General features: G+C 40.5%; 1 protein-coding gene across 1 annotated transcript in view; it reads right to left on the bottom strand.

Moving 5' to 3' along the window:
• Nucleotides 1-11,823, bottom strand: part of LOC138032679 (uromodulin-like) — a 33,128-nt gene extending 21,305 nt beyond the window's left edge. Inside the window, exon 1 of the mRNA XM_068880385.1 lies at nucleotides 11,740-11,823. The gene's annotated coding sequence lies outside the window, so the exon portion shown is untranslated. The remainder of the gene's footprint in view (nucleotides 1-11,739) is intronic.
• Between the last annotated feature and the right edge of the window lie 672 nt (nucleotides 11,824-12,495).

The raw sequence follows: 12,495 nt of genomic DNA, 5'->3' as shown, positions 1-12,495 counted from the left end.
AAACCGGTCGCACTTGGTTTTTCGTTGTGATGACAGATTTTTGACATAAGTGAACAGTTTTGTCCTCTAGTGCGACTTGGCCCTTAGTCTCAAAATAAGCTGTGGAGCTACCAAGTAAAGATCCACTCCATGGTTATTACTCGCTGAAAGAGGTTGTATATGCATGATATCTTAAAGTTCTGTGTTATTCAATGGCAGGTTTGTATCTGGTACCTCAACATTTCCCAGGTCAAACTCATTTGATGTAGGTCCTGCTGGGTCTTCACCATATAACTCAGCTGGGTGGCTGTTATCATCAAATATGTCCCTGACAGCAGTGTTTCGATCATTATCTTCGGAATCGTTTTCCCAAATTTGTTCAGGAGTCCAGTGACCCTCTGTGCATACAGGATGATTATTCCATGCTTCAACTAGGAGGTTTAACTAGTGGTTAATTCTGGGAAGAAATATGTAATGCAAACAGAATAGATTGAATATGCTGGTCGATTCCAGGATGCCATTTTCCTCCATCTGGTAGAACAGGGTGTAGAAAAAATGACCCACTCCAATGAAGACATCTCTCCAGAGACGTTTAATTCGTTGATTGTGTACAGACAACCCAGCAATTATGCTTCCCCTGTTTTAAACCCCTGTGCTGTAACATAGCTCTTCCTACCTCTAAATTTTCACCCCCTTTGTCTGAACGCACCCTAGAGGGCCATCCATAACTTTGCACAGCAGCTAAGAAGAGAGCGAGTACAGTCGCAGCTGAATTGTTTGTTGCACAACTTAAATACACTATAAGCCTGGAAAACCCGTCAATGCCACCATGTATTACAAATCTCCAACGGATAAGGCAGTGTAGTCCATCAATGTGCCAGAGAGAATTAGGTCCCCTGACGCTGTAAACACGCCTTGTGATGGTATTGAACCACCTGATAGCAGACCTTGCTTGGTCAGTTCGAACTAAAACTTTCCCTTACATGCTGACGCTGAACATAGATATTTCTACTTCACAAATGTCCCAGCATCATCCTGATACCAGAATTGGAAAACCCACGAGCTGATGGAGTTGGCAAAGTCCTAAGGGCATACTCAGGTGCATGAAACTGTTCTAAATGCTAGCATTTCCCATCTATGTAGTAAATGTTGAAGTTGTCTTACCAGCGATTCAAGAGGCGGTATTCTTCCAGCATTCGCTTGCATTTGGGTACTTCTGTCCAATGAATCAACTAACCGTTGGACAGAGTCCACCGCAACTTCAAGGCGAACGATCAAGTTCTCCGCCATATTAAGGTCAGCGTGGGGATAGAATCTTGCACAGTCATTCAAAAGGCGCATAACTGTTTCTAAAAGCTCAGTTGTTGGAGAGCAGTAACAGACATTAAATAGCAGATAGAAGACAAGGCATTTTACTGCTGCCACCATATTGACGATTTCTAGTTAAAGTAATTTTCAGTGTTATCATACACGAACAGCCATGCAATCAAAACGCACTTCTCGTGCTGGCATATACAACGGGATTTGCGAGACCCGCATGTACGTGCATTTTAGCGCATATACGCGCATTTTAGCTCCAGTATATATGGGCCCTTGTAGGACGCGTATATTTGGGCATTTATTTCGCATATCCCCGCGCTTAAGTTTACGCAAATATGTGGCCATTTAAAAACGCGTATATGGGCGATCTTAATGGTCATATATATTGGCTCAAAGCCCATACGTATCATATTTAAACAAGTATACGCGGCAGAAAGACCCGCGTATACCATGTCGTAATTTTGAAACGAATGGCCAACCATACTGGAAACGGAACGATCCTCACGAATTTCCTAAATCCCGGGAAATAGAGTGCCGGCATTTCCCGGAATTCGGGAAATTCGTGAGGATTGTTTCGTTTCCAGGCCCTTTCTCACGATTTTAGCGCGGTTTACAGGATGGAATGTAGGGTAAAGCGCCATTCTCATCCGGTTGGCTTTTAACAAATTCGGAAAATCGCTTACCTTTATGCCACAATCATGCCATACGGCTTTTTTTGGCTAAATGGTAACCACATATTGTCGTCTTGCATATTTTATACAATTATGGCTTGTTTAAGATGGTATTCGATTCTTTGTGAGTGGTTGTAGAGGTTTTTGAGGTGGTTGTAGGTGGTTGTAGATATTTGTGAGGTGGTTGTAGGTGGTTGTAGATGGTTTTAGGTGGTTGTAGGTGGTTTTAGGTCGTTCCATGTTTTAGTGACTACGCAAAATGAATAACAACTCCGTTGCTTAATTGAGCGCATCGATGCCTCGTTTGTTACAACGACAACAACAACAAAACAAAATACATGACCTGTACCCTTTCTTTAATTTTGTGAATCATATGATAGCAAACACTTTTTCAAACACCCAAGTTATTCTACTAGCGCGCTACAAATAGATATACCCGAGCCGAAACAAGCGCGCTCTGCATGAATATACCTCGTTCTTTAATCCAGGAGCCGAAACAATCCCGCTAGGCATGAATATATGTCGTGAGTTAGCTTTCATAAATATGAATTTACCTCGTGAGTTAGCTTTCATTTTGCGGTTCGGTTAAGTACACTTTTCGCGAGATCGTGTGAAATAGGATACACTAGTTTACTGATTAGGCCTAAGCATTTTCGTCAAATTTTAGCTTCCATTTTGCTGCTAGGGTCAACTACAATTTTCACGAGATCATGTGAAGTACAAAGCACTCGTTTATTGCTCGTTTCAGTGATTAGACCTAAGAACTCTCGTAAAATTTTAGCTTTCATTTTGCGGTTCGGTTGATGAGCAGTCCTACATAATTACGCTTTTAGCGACAGTGTCAATTCTCAGGACTCGTGCGCGACTTTTTTGAAAACATCGTATCCACAAAAATGAGAACATGAAGTAATATTTTATCGCCATTCGTTTACTGATTTAGCGTAAGCGCTCGTTTCAGTGATTAGGCCTCAACTCGCGTAAAATTTTAGCTTTCATTTTGCTGCTCGGTTAACTACACTTTTCGCGAGTTCGCGTGAAGCACTCGTTTACTGATTAAGCCTAAAGTAAGCGCTCGTTTCAGTGATTAGGCCTAAGATCTCTCGTAAAATTTTAGCTTTCATTTTGTGGCTTGGTTAAGTACACTTTTCGCGAGATCGTGTGAAGAAGGATGCACTAGTTTACTGATTAGGCCTAAGCATTTTCGTCAAATTTTAGCTTCCATTTTGCGGCTAGGGTCAACTACACTTTTCACGAGATCATGTGAAGTAGAAAGCACTCGTTTCTTGCTCGTTTCAGTGATTAGGCTTAAGAACTCTCGTAAAATTTTAGCTTTCATTTTGCGGTTCGGTTAATGAGCTGTCCTACATAATTAGGCTTTTAGCGACAGTGTCAATTCTCAGTCGTTCAACTAACTTAGACTTCATTGTTCATCGACTACCGCACTGCGGTAGCAGTCGTTCAACTAACTCTTCAATGTTCTGCGATTTTTCGCAATTTTCGCAAAAATCGTTAAAATCGCAAAAATCGCAACACTTTTGGGGGACTTGTCTTCTCTAGCTTTTCGGTGGCTTGCGATTTTTGCGATTTTTCGCAATTTTCGCAAAAATCGTTAAGATCGCAAAAATCGCAAACTTTTGGGGCACTTGCCTTCTCTAGCTTTTGAGAGTTTTGCGATTTTTCGCAATTTTCGCAAAAATCGTTAAAACCGGAACACTTTTGGGGATTTTGCCTTCTCTAGCTTTTGAGAGTTTTGCGAGTTTTGCGATTTTCCGCAATTTTTGCAATTTTCGCAAAAATCGCAACACTTTTGGGGGATTTGTCTTCTGTAGCTCTTCGGTGTTCACCAATTTTTGCGATTTTTCGCCATTCTCGCAATTTTCGCAAAAATTGTTAAAATCGCAACACTTTTGGGGAACGTACTCTACCGGTTTGCAAGACCTTCAACGGCCTAGCAATTGCTGTGGGTCATGTAAAGGGGGCGAAGACTCCGAGGAGGATACTGGTGAGGATACTCATGTTAACAAATTTAGTCAGACTCAAGAGGCTAGAGTTGCACTCGGCTGCGCCTCGTGCAACTCTTACGCCTCTTTCGTGCTCTCCAAGCTTCCCGCGTGCTCAATATCTCGACATACGCACGCTTACGTATGAACTAATTGTTAAATAAAACGTTTGTATTTGTACGCTCACTTTGTCCGTCGTTAAAACCTCAATTCAACTTAATGATTCCATGTCGTTGTTTTGCAGAATACAGCAATGATTCGTGCAGCACAATCATTTTTCCTGTTTTAACCAATGATTTTCCTGTTTTGTAGCGTTCTCTTTGACAACCGCGTCGTTGATCCTAAAGTCCCTACTTTTTCTTTCTCTTTTAATTTTATGGTTATAAGCGCTGACTTTTTGTTTATGGCCTTCACTGTGATTTCTTAGGATCCTTTTTAGCCTTTTAACAAAGCAGATTTTAGATTTTTAACCCAGGTTAATGACATGAAGAGAAGTATGTTTCTTCCTCAACGGCATAAGAAAGACAGGGACGCTCAAGAAACAATCTGAGAGCAGAAAAAATGCGGAAAAGTGTGTAAAATCTCTGAGTTCGCGGATGCTGTACAACTGAGCTACGTGGACTCGTGAGAGCCGCTAGTATAGGCCATTAATTAAGCTACTAGTTTCAAATGACAACTGCTGCTATACTTTTAGGATTCGGATTGTCAAAATTGAGCACTTTTTGCAAGGAATTTGGAAGTCCGTTACCTGTTCCCATTTCAGCCGAAATGAACTTAAAGCGTTTGTCACAGGGAAGATGAAAAAGTCAAACGCATCCCAGCTTGGCAAGGTTATTGTCCAAAAGTAATTTAATTTCTTTTTAATTCTGGAAACTACCCAAAGTTCGCAGGTTTTAAGTTTAAGAAAGGTTTTAAGTCTAAGAAAGCCGTCATACCTGAGTAAACAGGAGAAATGTTACTTAACTGTTACAATTAAGCTAATCGGAAACGGTTAAAATTAGGATAATTCCTACCTCCTATACCCGATCTCTTTCGTCCTCTCTTTTGGATTCTAAGCTGAACGGGAGTTTTGTCTATCGGTTCCCACAACATCCGCTATCCAAGTTAATTAAGTTATATTTAACTTGTTGATTGTCTTGTTTTGACAATGGTGAATTAGTTAATACACCTTGACATCCCCGCCTTTATTTTATTTTACTAGTTATAGCTGTCGCTAAAGTGCCAACGAGCCAAGCTTGCGTGATCTGGCGGCTGCAAACATCACGCGGCGTACTCGTGCGGCACTCTCATTGGTTATCGCTACGGTCAACATTTCATCGCTTTGGTCTACATTACAGCTTTTGGTCTACATTACAATTAAATTTGAAGCGCTTCTGAGATTTCGTCCGCCTAAAAATCTTCTCGCGGCTCTATAAGCTGCCGCCTCGCCAGGCCTTCTGTCTTCAGAAGGCCTGACTCGTTGGCAATTAACTTTGCCAGTCAAGCTGGCAGAGCGCCACAACAGCTTGCGCCATTTACTGTGGTCCCTTTTTTTACCCTCCCAACCATGATACACAACAGAAGACAGACCACAACACCGTGAACTACGTGCCCTACTCTTAGCGACAAGTGTGTGGGTTCTTTTACGTCCCACAGGATTATTAACATTAAAGGGTTGTGAGACGGGACCTCCGGCTTATCGTCCTTATCCGAGAAGACTTGAAAGTCTAACCATTTGCAGATGTATTTACAAAGGCCGCACTTTCTCCTCAGTTATTTAAAGACCCTGAGTGTTGGTCCGGCCAGAATTGAACTCGCGACCTCCCGCGTGACAGCCCGGTGCTCAACCAACTGAATATTTGGAGAGCGGAAAACTGAAGACGTAATTAAGTAGGGAACTTAAGCAACGAGGAGGGCGACAGCACAGGGGATAATCTAGGGGGAGGGTGCAGGGAGTGCGCACCTCTGTTCCCTCGAGATGACCTGCGGCTTTCTAACACAACTCGGGGGTGCACCCCCCCCCCCCTAAAAAAATCATGGGTCCGCCTCTGCGGCGACGAAAATATGCCAAATTTGCCTATTTAGTGGGCAAAAACAATAGCTTTGCACGCCCTGCTCGAGCGCTTCTCGAATTTGACCATTTCTTTTCTGTCGTCTGCAAGTAGCCAAATTTGAGGTTTTATGAAAAAAAGTCAGCACTTAAGGATAAATTTTCATTTCCTCTCCTAAATTAAGCCCGATTCCTGTTTTGTCATCGATGGGGGATTTCAAAGTTTTATTTTTGTTATTTTGGGGAGAATCGTTTTGTACCGTTTTCTAGTATTTGTCCAGTAATGAAGGTATGGACGACGTTTGGACGCTATCCATGCAAGTGTCATTATTTATTTTTTGATATATCATAATTCACAACGGTTTCCCATCACTGACATCGCTGTGACTATTATCAAGTCAAAAAAGTATAAAATTAATGGCAATTGATTAGAAATACTAAAGGCACAATAGCTACAATAATACTACAGATCCACCAGCGCATTGCTGAGTGATCAGAAATCAGTATGGAGTTTCAAGGAAGTAGCTATCTTTTAAAAGCAAGCCAATTTAAAATTCTTAGGAAGTTCCAGAGCAAATTCGATTGTTTGGTTTTTGAGATGTCATTCACAAGACTGAAAACTCAAGCCTGCTTTAAATACTCAAGCAGATTCATCATTCCCTCTACTGCTTGTTTAACTTCATGCCTTTGGTATTTGCAATCAATTTCCTTTTCTTTTTTCCCCTTTCTTAAATTGATAATGATTTTAGGACAGCGTGGAAATGTCGAATTTTTGGCTTTTAGTATGTTTAATTAGTAGTCTAAAAAAAAAAGTTAAATGTCTAAGTGGGAAAGACGAGCGGAAATGGCCTGCGAGTTTCTTCTCGGTCGATAATTTAAGATTAAGTAAATACGCATCCCCACGCCAGTCACCCTGAGCCTTAATAAATTCGGTGGGAGCACCGGCATTGAAAGCAAAAGTCGCACCGCCCTGACGAAAACTACGCGAAGAAAAACAGGACGGATTTATACCCACGAGAGCGACGCTAGATTTGGAAAACCGGATAAAAAGAGCGGCGAGAATGGGCTTAAGTGAAGCACAATGATTCGGACAACAAAAAAGGACGAATCCGCCTGGGATGGTACTGCACGAAGATAATTCTGAAGTGCTGTGACCGGACATAAGACGGAATGGGGGATAAATGGTAACGGGATTTCTAACGCGCCCTTCTAAATTGAATAGTTTGGGTCCTAAACACTCGAAAAACCGCACCTGACACTGTAAAAGAACATCTGCGCGCTTAAGGAAATACGCGTCGCGTAATTGATAGGAGGCTAAGGTGTAAGGTACTAAATTAGAAATACGACGAAAGAAAGAAAAAGCAAGTAAAAAAGCCGCGTGCGCCTTGCAAACATGCAATTGATTAGACCAATCGAAATGGTGACGGGAAGAGTGAAGGTAATCATGTTTAAAAAACGAGCAGCAGTGTTTTATCGGGGTTTAAAAACACAAGGCGTAGCCGAGTGTTTTTAGACCCGAAAAAACACGTGCTGCGAGTTTTTTTGAACGGCTTAAAGCGGCTTAAAAAACATTCAACAAAGAGCGTGTCCCTCTGGACTCAAAACAATGGTTCAAATTGTAAGAGGTGAATATTAGCATACAAGAAAAACAAGCTTTGCCTTATTTCATGTAGTATTCTTTACATAAAGAATACTAACGAGGAGCGTTTTGTATCGGTGTTTTGATAAGCTGTTAGGCTCATGAATCATTAATTTTAAATAAACGGAGTCACCCATAATACGCCGGTGCACCCGCTGCGCGAGAAAAGCATCATCAGTCGTGCTTGAAGGCGAAATCAGCTCCAATGATTCGTTGATATCCTTGAGAATGTTGATATAGTTAATTAACGAACGATAACAAGGTAACGACTTCGAACTGAACAGTTCGAAATGCTAAATAAGCTTAAAAAAAAGGTCTTCTTTGAAACAGAAAAGGGGCAAAGCGAAATGATCACAAAATAAAGGATAAGCGTTCAGTTGAGTTCTCACGTTTTATTGGTTGACCCGTGAAAAGCGAACGACTGAATCGTGTGAGCATAATCCAACAGTGGGACAGCACTCTCTGCAAAATAACAAAAAAATAATTGTCCCAAAAAACCCAGCTATTCCCGGCCACTGCGAAAAGGAAAAAACTGTCTGGGACGGAGCACTCGGTAAGGAACAAATTTTCGGCGAGCGACTAGAATTGGGAACAAAAAGTGTCAGTGTGACATCTACTGAAAAAATCAGCAAGCTAATTATCACGCCCGCGAACAAAACGAACACTGAGCTGTATGTTGTGCAAAGCGAGCAAAATCCAGAGTTCACGCAAACAGCCCTGCAATAAAAACATTAGACGAGTGTTGAGAGTTGAGAGTTGATAATGGACAATTAAGTTGCGTTATCCGAGAGAATTTGTAACGGCAGCTTCTCAGGCGGGTAAGACTCGTTATATTTCTTCCGATAATTTGTTTAAACCATCGAAAACAAAAGAAGCTTACGGACAAATTCTAGCTGATATCTGCAGAGCGGTTGGAATAGAAGTTGTCGAAAACAACAGCCAATTTTTGTAACGTGTATAAAGCAATCCGTGCGCTCGTAAAATACGAACTGAATAGGAACATAACTCGTACAGAGTTCCATGGGCAGAAAGGCCGCTAAATGCAAAACTCCACCGAGAGCTGACCATGAAACCATTCAAGAGGTTTTATTTGCGATTTTTAAACTAACGGCAATTTTAGTGCGACTTGCAGGCTATTTCTTGGTGCAGAGTGGTTGACGAAATGAATCATACTAAATCTCCTGGAAATTACTGGAAAACCACCTCGCTAGTTTGATAATCCACAGTAGGTTTTTTCGGGTCGAATCATCACGAAATCGTAGATGAAACAGCGAGTAAATGTGCTTTAAAAATCGCATGACTGTGCAAAGGAGCCTCACATAAGAGGAGATTTAACAGGGGAGCTGCGTAATTGTCTTCATCTTGTCTCAGTTCATTATATAGGACTTAAGCTTACATTAGGCAAGGCAAGCAGAGAATTTGACGAATACAGTTTATTTCCTTGATCATGAAACAGATATGATTCTGATAGTTCGTGGGCATTTTATTTATTCATCCTGCGTAAACATTAAGTATCTTTTACAAGCGAACGAAAAGCTGACTTCACTGAGTCCAGTCCAAACTTTTCGTCGACGATACGCGCTGTCAAAGTTTTGTTAAATAGCGTATCTTTTGCTTTTAGTCAATTTATGAAATCGCTTAAATATCCAGAGCGGCTTCAGCTTCAGCTGACGAGTAAACAATATTGAATTTCCTTTGATGGATATTACTTTTATAACGAGATCCGCACATACATTCATGACCAACATCTGAACTGAAAATTAAGCTTTTTCCGAATCCTGTTGGCAAAACGGCCGTTACATCTATACATGCAGTTAAAAGTTCTTGTTCCCTTTTCAATTTTATTGCAATGTAAAACGAAGACCCGATTCGCTCAGCTTTAACACGCGATTCAAAACCTTCCACCCGGGCCTTCCACATCCGCCATTGTCTTGTAGAACTATCAAGAAATATTTTGCCCGAAAATTTGTCACTTGTCAATTATTTTCACTGCACCGCACCAATCAGAAGCCCCCGTTCGTGGGCTAACGGGTTTATCAAAGGGGGTCTTCTTGCAAGCGTTCCCTTAGTCTCTTGCCCCAACTTTAAATTTCGTGCAGCCAGTTTACGGAAAATCGTTGGGACCTTGCTATGCAGGTTACACTGGATAAGATTAATGATAGTAAAAAAATAATAATAACTAGACCCTCCCTGAGGGTACACTGGGTTGCCTGTGGTACGTGCACCGTTCCAGACAATTTTTTCAAGTTGGGGGTCATTAAGACCATTTAAGGGGTCACCCAGAAGTCATACCAGAAGAGGCCCTTTGGCTCACAGGCTCTCACACGTTCGTACGACGAAAAAAATCTGTCCTTGCGTAATATGTAGCTCTAACAGTGCACGATATTGTTTTGGTATTGTCTATCATTGTAGTGCCATGGAAGAAGCCTTGCGTAAATAGCCTGAGAAGACATGTGGTTACTAGCAAAGAACTGAACCCAGAAGGATTGAAGAAAATAAATGGGAAGTGAGAAACATTTGCTTCTGGGCTGACATGTTGATAAACTTCTTTTCACCACAAGTTTAAGCGTGCCCTCTGAGCATCTGACAGCTTTGTAATACTAAAGTTTACTAAAGTTAACCTTTCTCCGGCGGGATTAGTGTCTGGATGGGTGACCAACAACATATACCCCTTCGTAAAACAGAAGCATTGGACCGGAAATACTATTAACGCTAACAAATGCGAACTTAGCAAGGTACAGATTTTGTTAGCTTGCTTTCTGCAAAAAACAAATATTGATGCAAAAGTAAATAAATATTGATACACAGTTTTTAGAAATAGCACAAGGAAGTTTCCGGACGGTCGCTCGAGAATAACATATTTACGACATGAAAACAACATTAATTTTGAACCGTCAATATAGAATATAAACAGTTACGATCAGCGACAAACATCTTGGGAGATTTTTGCTACGTTCAATTTTTGGCTGCACAAATAAATCGCAAAATCGAAAGTGACATCGCCGGAATTCAGAGGGCGCCGAGATTACTAGTAAGTTACCGCGGCATGTTTATTTGCCAAACAGTGAAGCATCTGTGTCAAATGATGGCAAGATACCGGGTTTTCGTAAGTTTCTTTTTCTGTCAAGTGTTATAAAGTTTGACAATAAATGAGCGAATTCAAAACAAAGATCACAATCGCCCATCACTGTTTCTGCAAAGTCAAAAATTTACTCTCCAAGACGAGGTTATTTATCACCAGGTAATTCCATCGTTTTGGAAATAGCAGCTACTTTATTATTCACCGGCGTCACAATTTTTTGCTGATTTTGGGGCTCATTTTGTTGAAACTCAAGCACGCTTCCAACAGACCTGTTTATTTTCATGAAACCTTTCCTGTTTACAGAGTTATACTAAAAATATCCTCCCGTATCACGTTTCAACCTTAAGCTCGAAAATTCAATACACAACATGATATTATAATTCACAAAGGCAGAAAATATCACAGAATCCTTTTCCAGCGAAAAATTTTATTGATTTAAGATGCACTAAAACGCCATTCGCGTTGCAATGACTTTCCATTGCTGGTTAACGAGAATAACAAACTCACGAGGCAGAATGTATATTTATATTCAATTAAGTTAGCACAACACAAAAACGCTAACCTCATTTTGACACGAAAATGCTTTACTATTGCCATAAAAACTATCTAGTTAAGCTCGCATATTATAAAACATGATAAATTCATAAAGGCCACCTTTCCAGCGAACAATTTTTTGAAACAAACAACATATTTGCTCTTAGAGGCGAAAACCTCTTCCTATTTCATTGCGTGCGTGAAGACAAGAAACTCAATCGTGTCAAATTACCATGTACTTCAGGTTCAAACCCTTTCCTTGAATAACATTTTCCTTGAATAACAAGAAAATGCTTTACTATTGCCATAAAAACTATCCAGCACACATATAATAAAACATGATGAATTCATAAAGGTCACCTTTTCCAGCGAACAATTTTTTGAAACAAACAACATATTTGCTGTTATTGCGTGCGTGAAGAGCAAAAACTCAATCGTGTCAAATATGCGCAATATTTCAACAAACTAAAATTTCAGGATCAAACCGTTTCCATGAAGAACCTTTTCCTTGAATAATGAAGCACAAAATAGACGACAAGCTTTCTTTCAAATAATTCTTGGCTGTCACATTTCCAATTTTTTTTACGCCAACAATGCTATTGTCTTTGGCGACATGTACTTGCAGTGCTGAAATTCTCAAGACCGGGCATCAGAGATTAGCAAGTTGAGAACTGATTGACTGTGATTGGTTAACAATTTCTAGCCTGTTGCTCCGCCGGAAATGAGACGGTGTCAATCAAAATCTTAGATGTGTGAAGTTGATCTCAAGTCGGTGTCAATCGAAGTCATATCAAAAATTTAACAATGCCATCTTAATTTACAGCCGTGTTTTTGCACCGAATAAGCATGCTCTCGACATCATCGCAAGCTCTAATAACTCTTCAAAACTTAGAAAACACGGTTTTTAAGCGGTGCTGACAACCGAGTGGCTTGCGTTCTAACACTAACCGATTTCAGTTTTACAAAGCAGTTAACAAATCTTTTATTTTTACAAGGCGGTAAGAGCACGAAGTAAGCACTGACTCATGCTCTACAGCGAGCATTGCACTTTGTTAAGTTTATGCGTAAGGACATTAACAAATTATTATTTCGACTTTTTATTAAGAAAGTGTAAAGACTAAAAAAGAGAAAACCAGAAGACAACTTTGTTTGTGATTACAAAAGATCAATGAAGTACTGGTCAATCGATCCGTGACTGACCTAAAATAGTAATCCCATTGGGAACAAGTTTTCCTTTGCAA

The sequence above is a fragment of the Montipora capricornis genome, chromosome 14, assembly GCF_036669925.1.
Source record: "Montipora capricornis isolate CH-2021 chromosome 14, ASM3666992v2, whole genome shotgun sequence".
Lineage (NCBI taxonomy): Eukaryota > Metazoa > Cnidaria > Anthozoa > Scleractinia > Acroporidae > Montipora > Montipora capricornis.
This window is presented reverse-complemented; position numbering and strand designations above follow the sequence as displayed.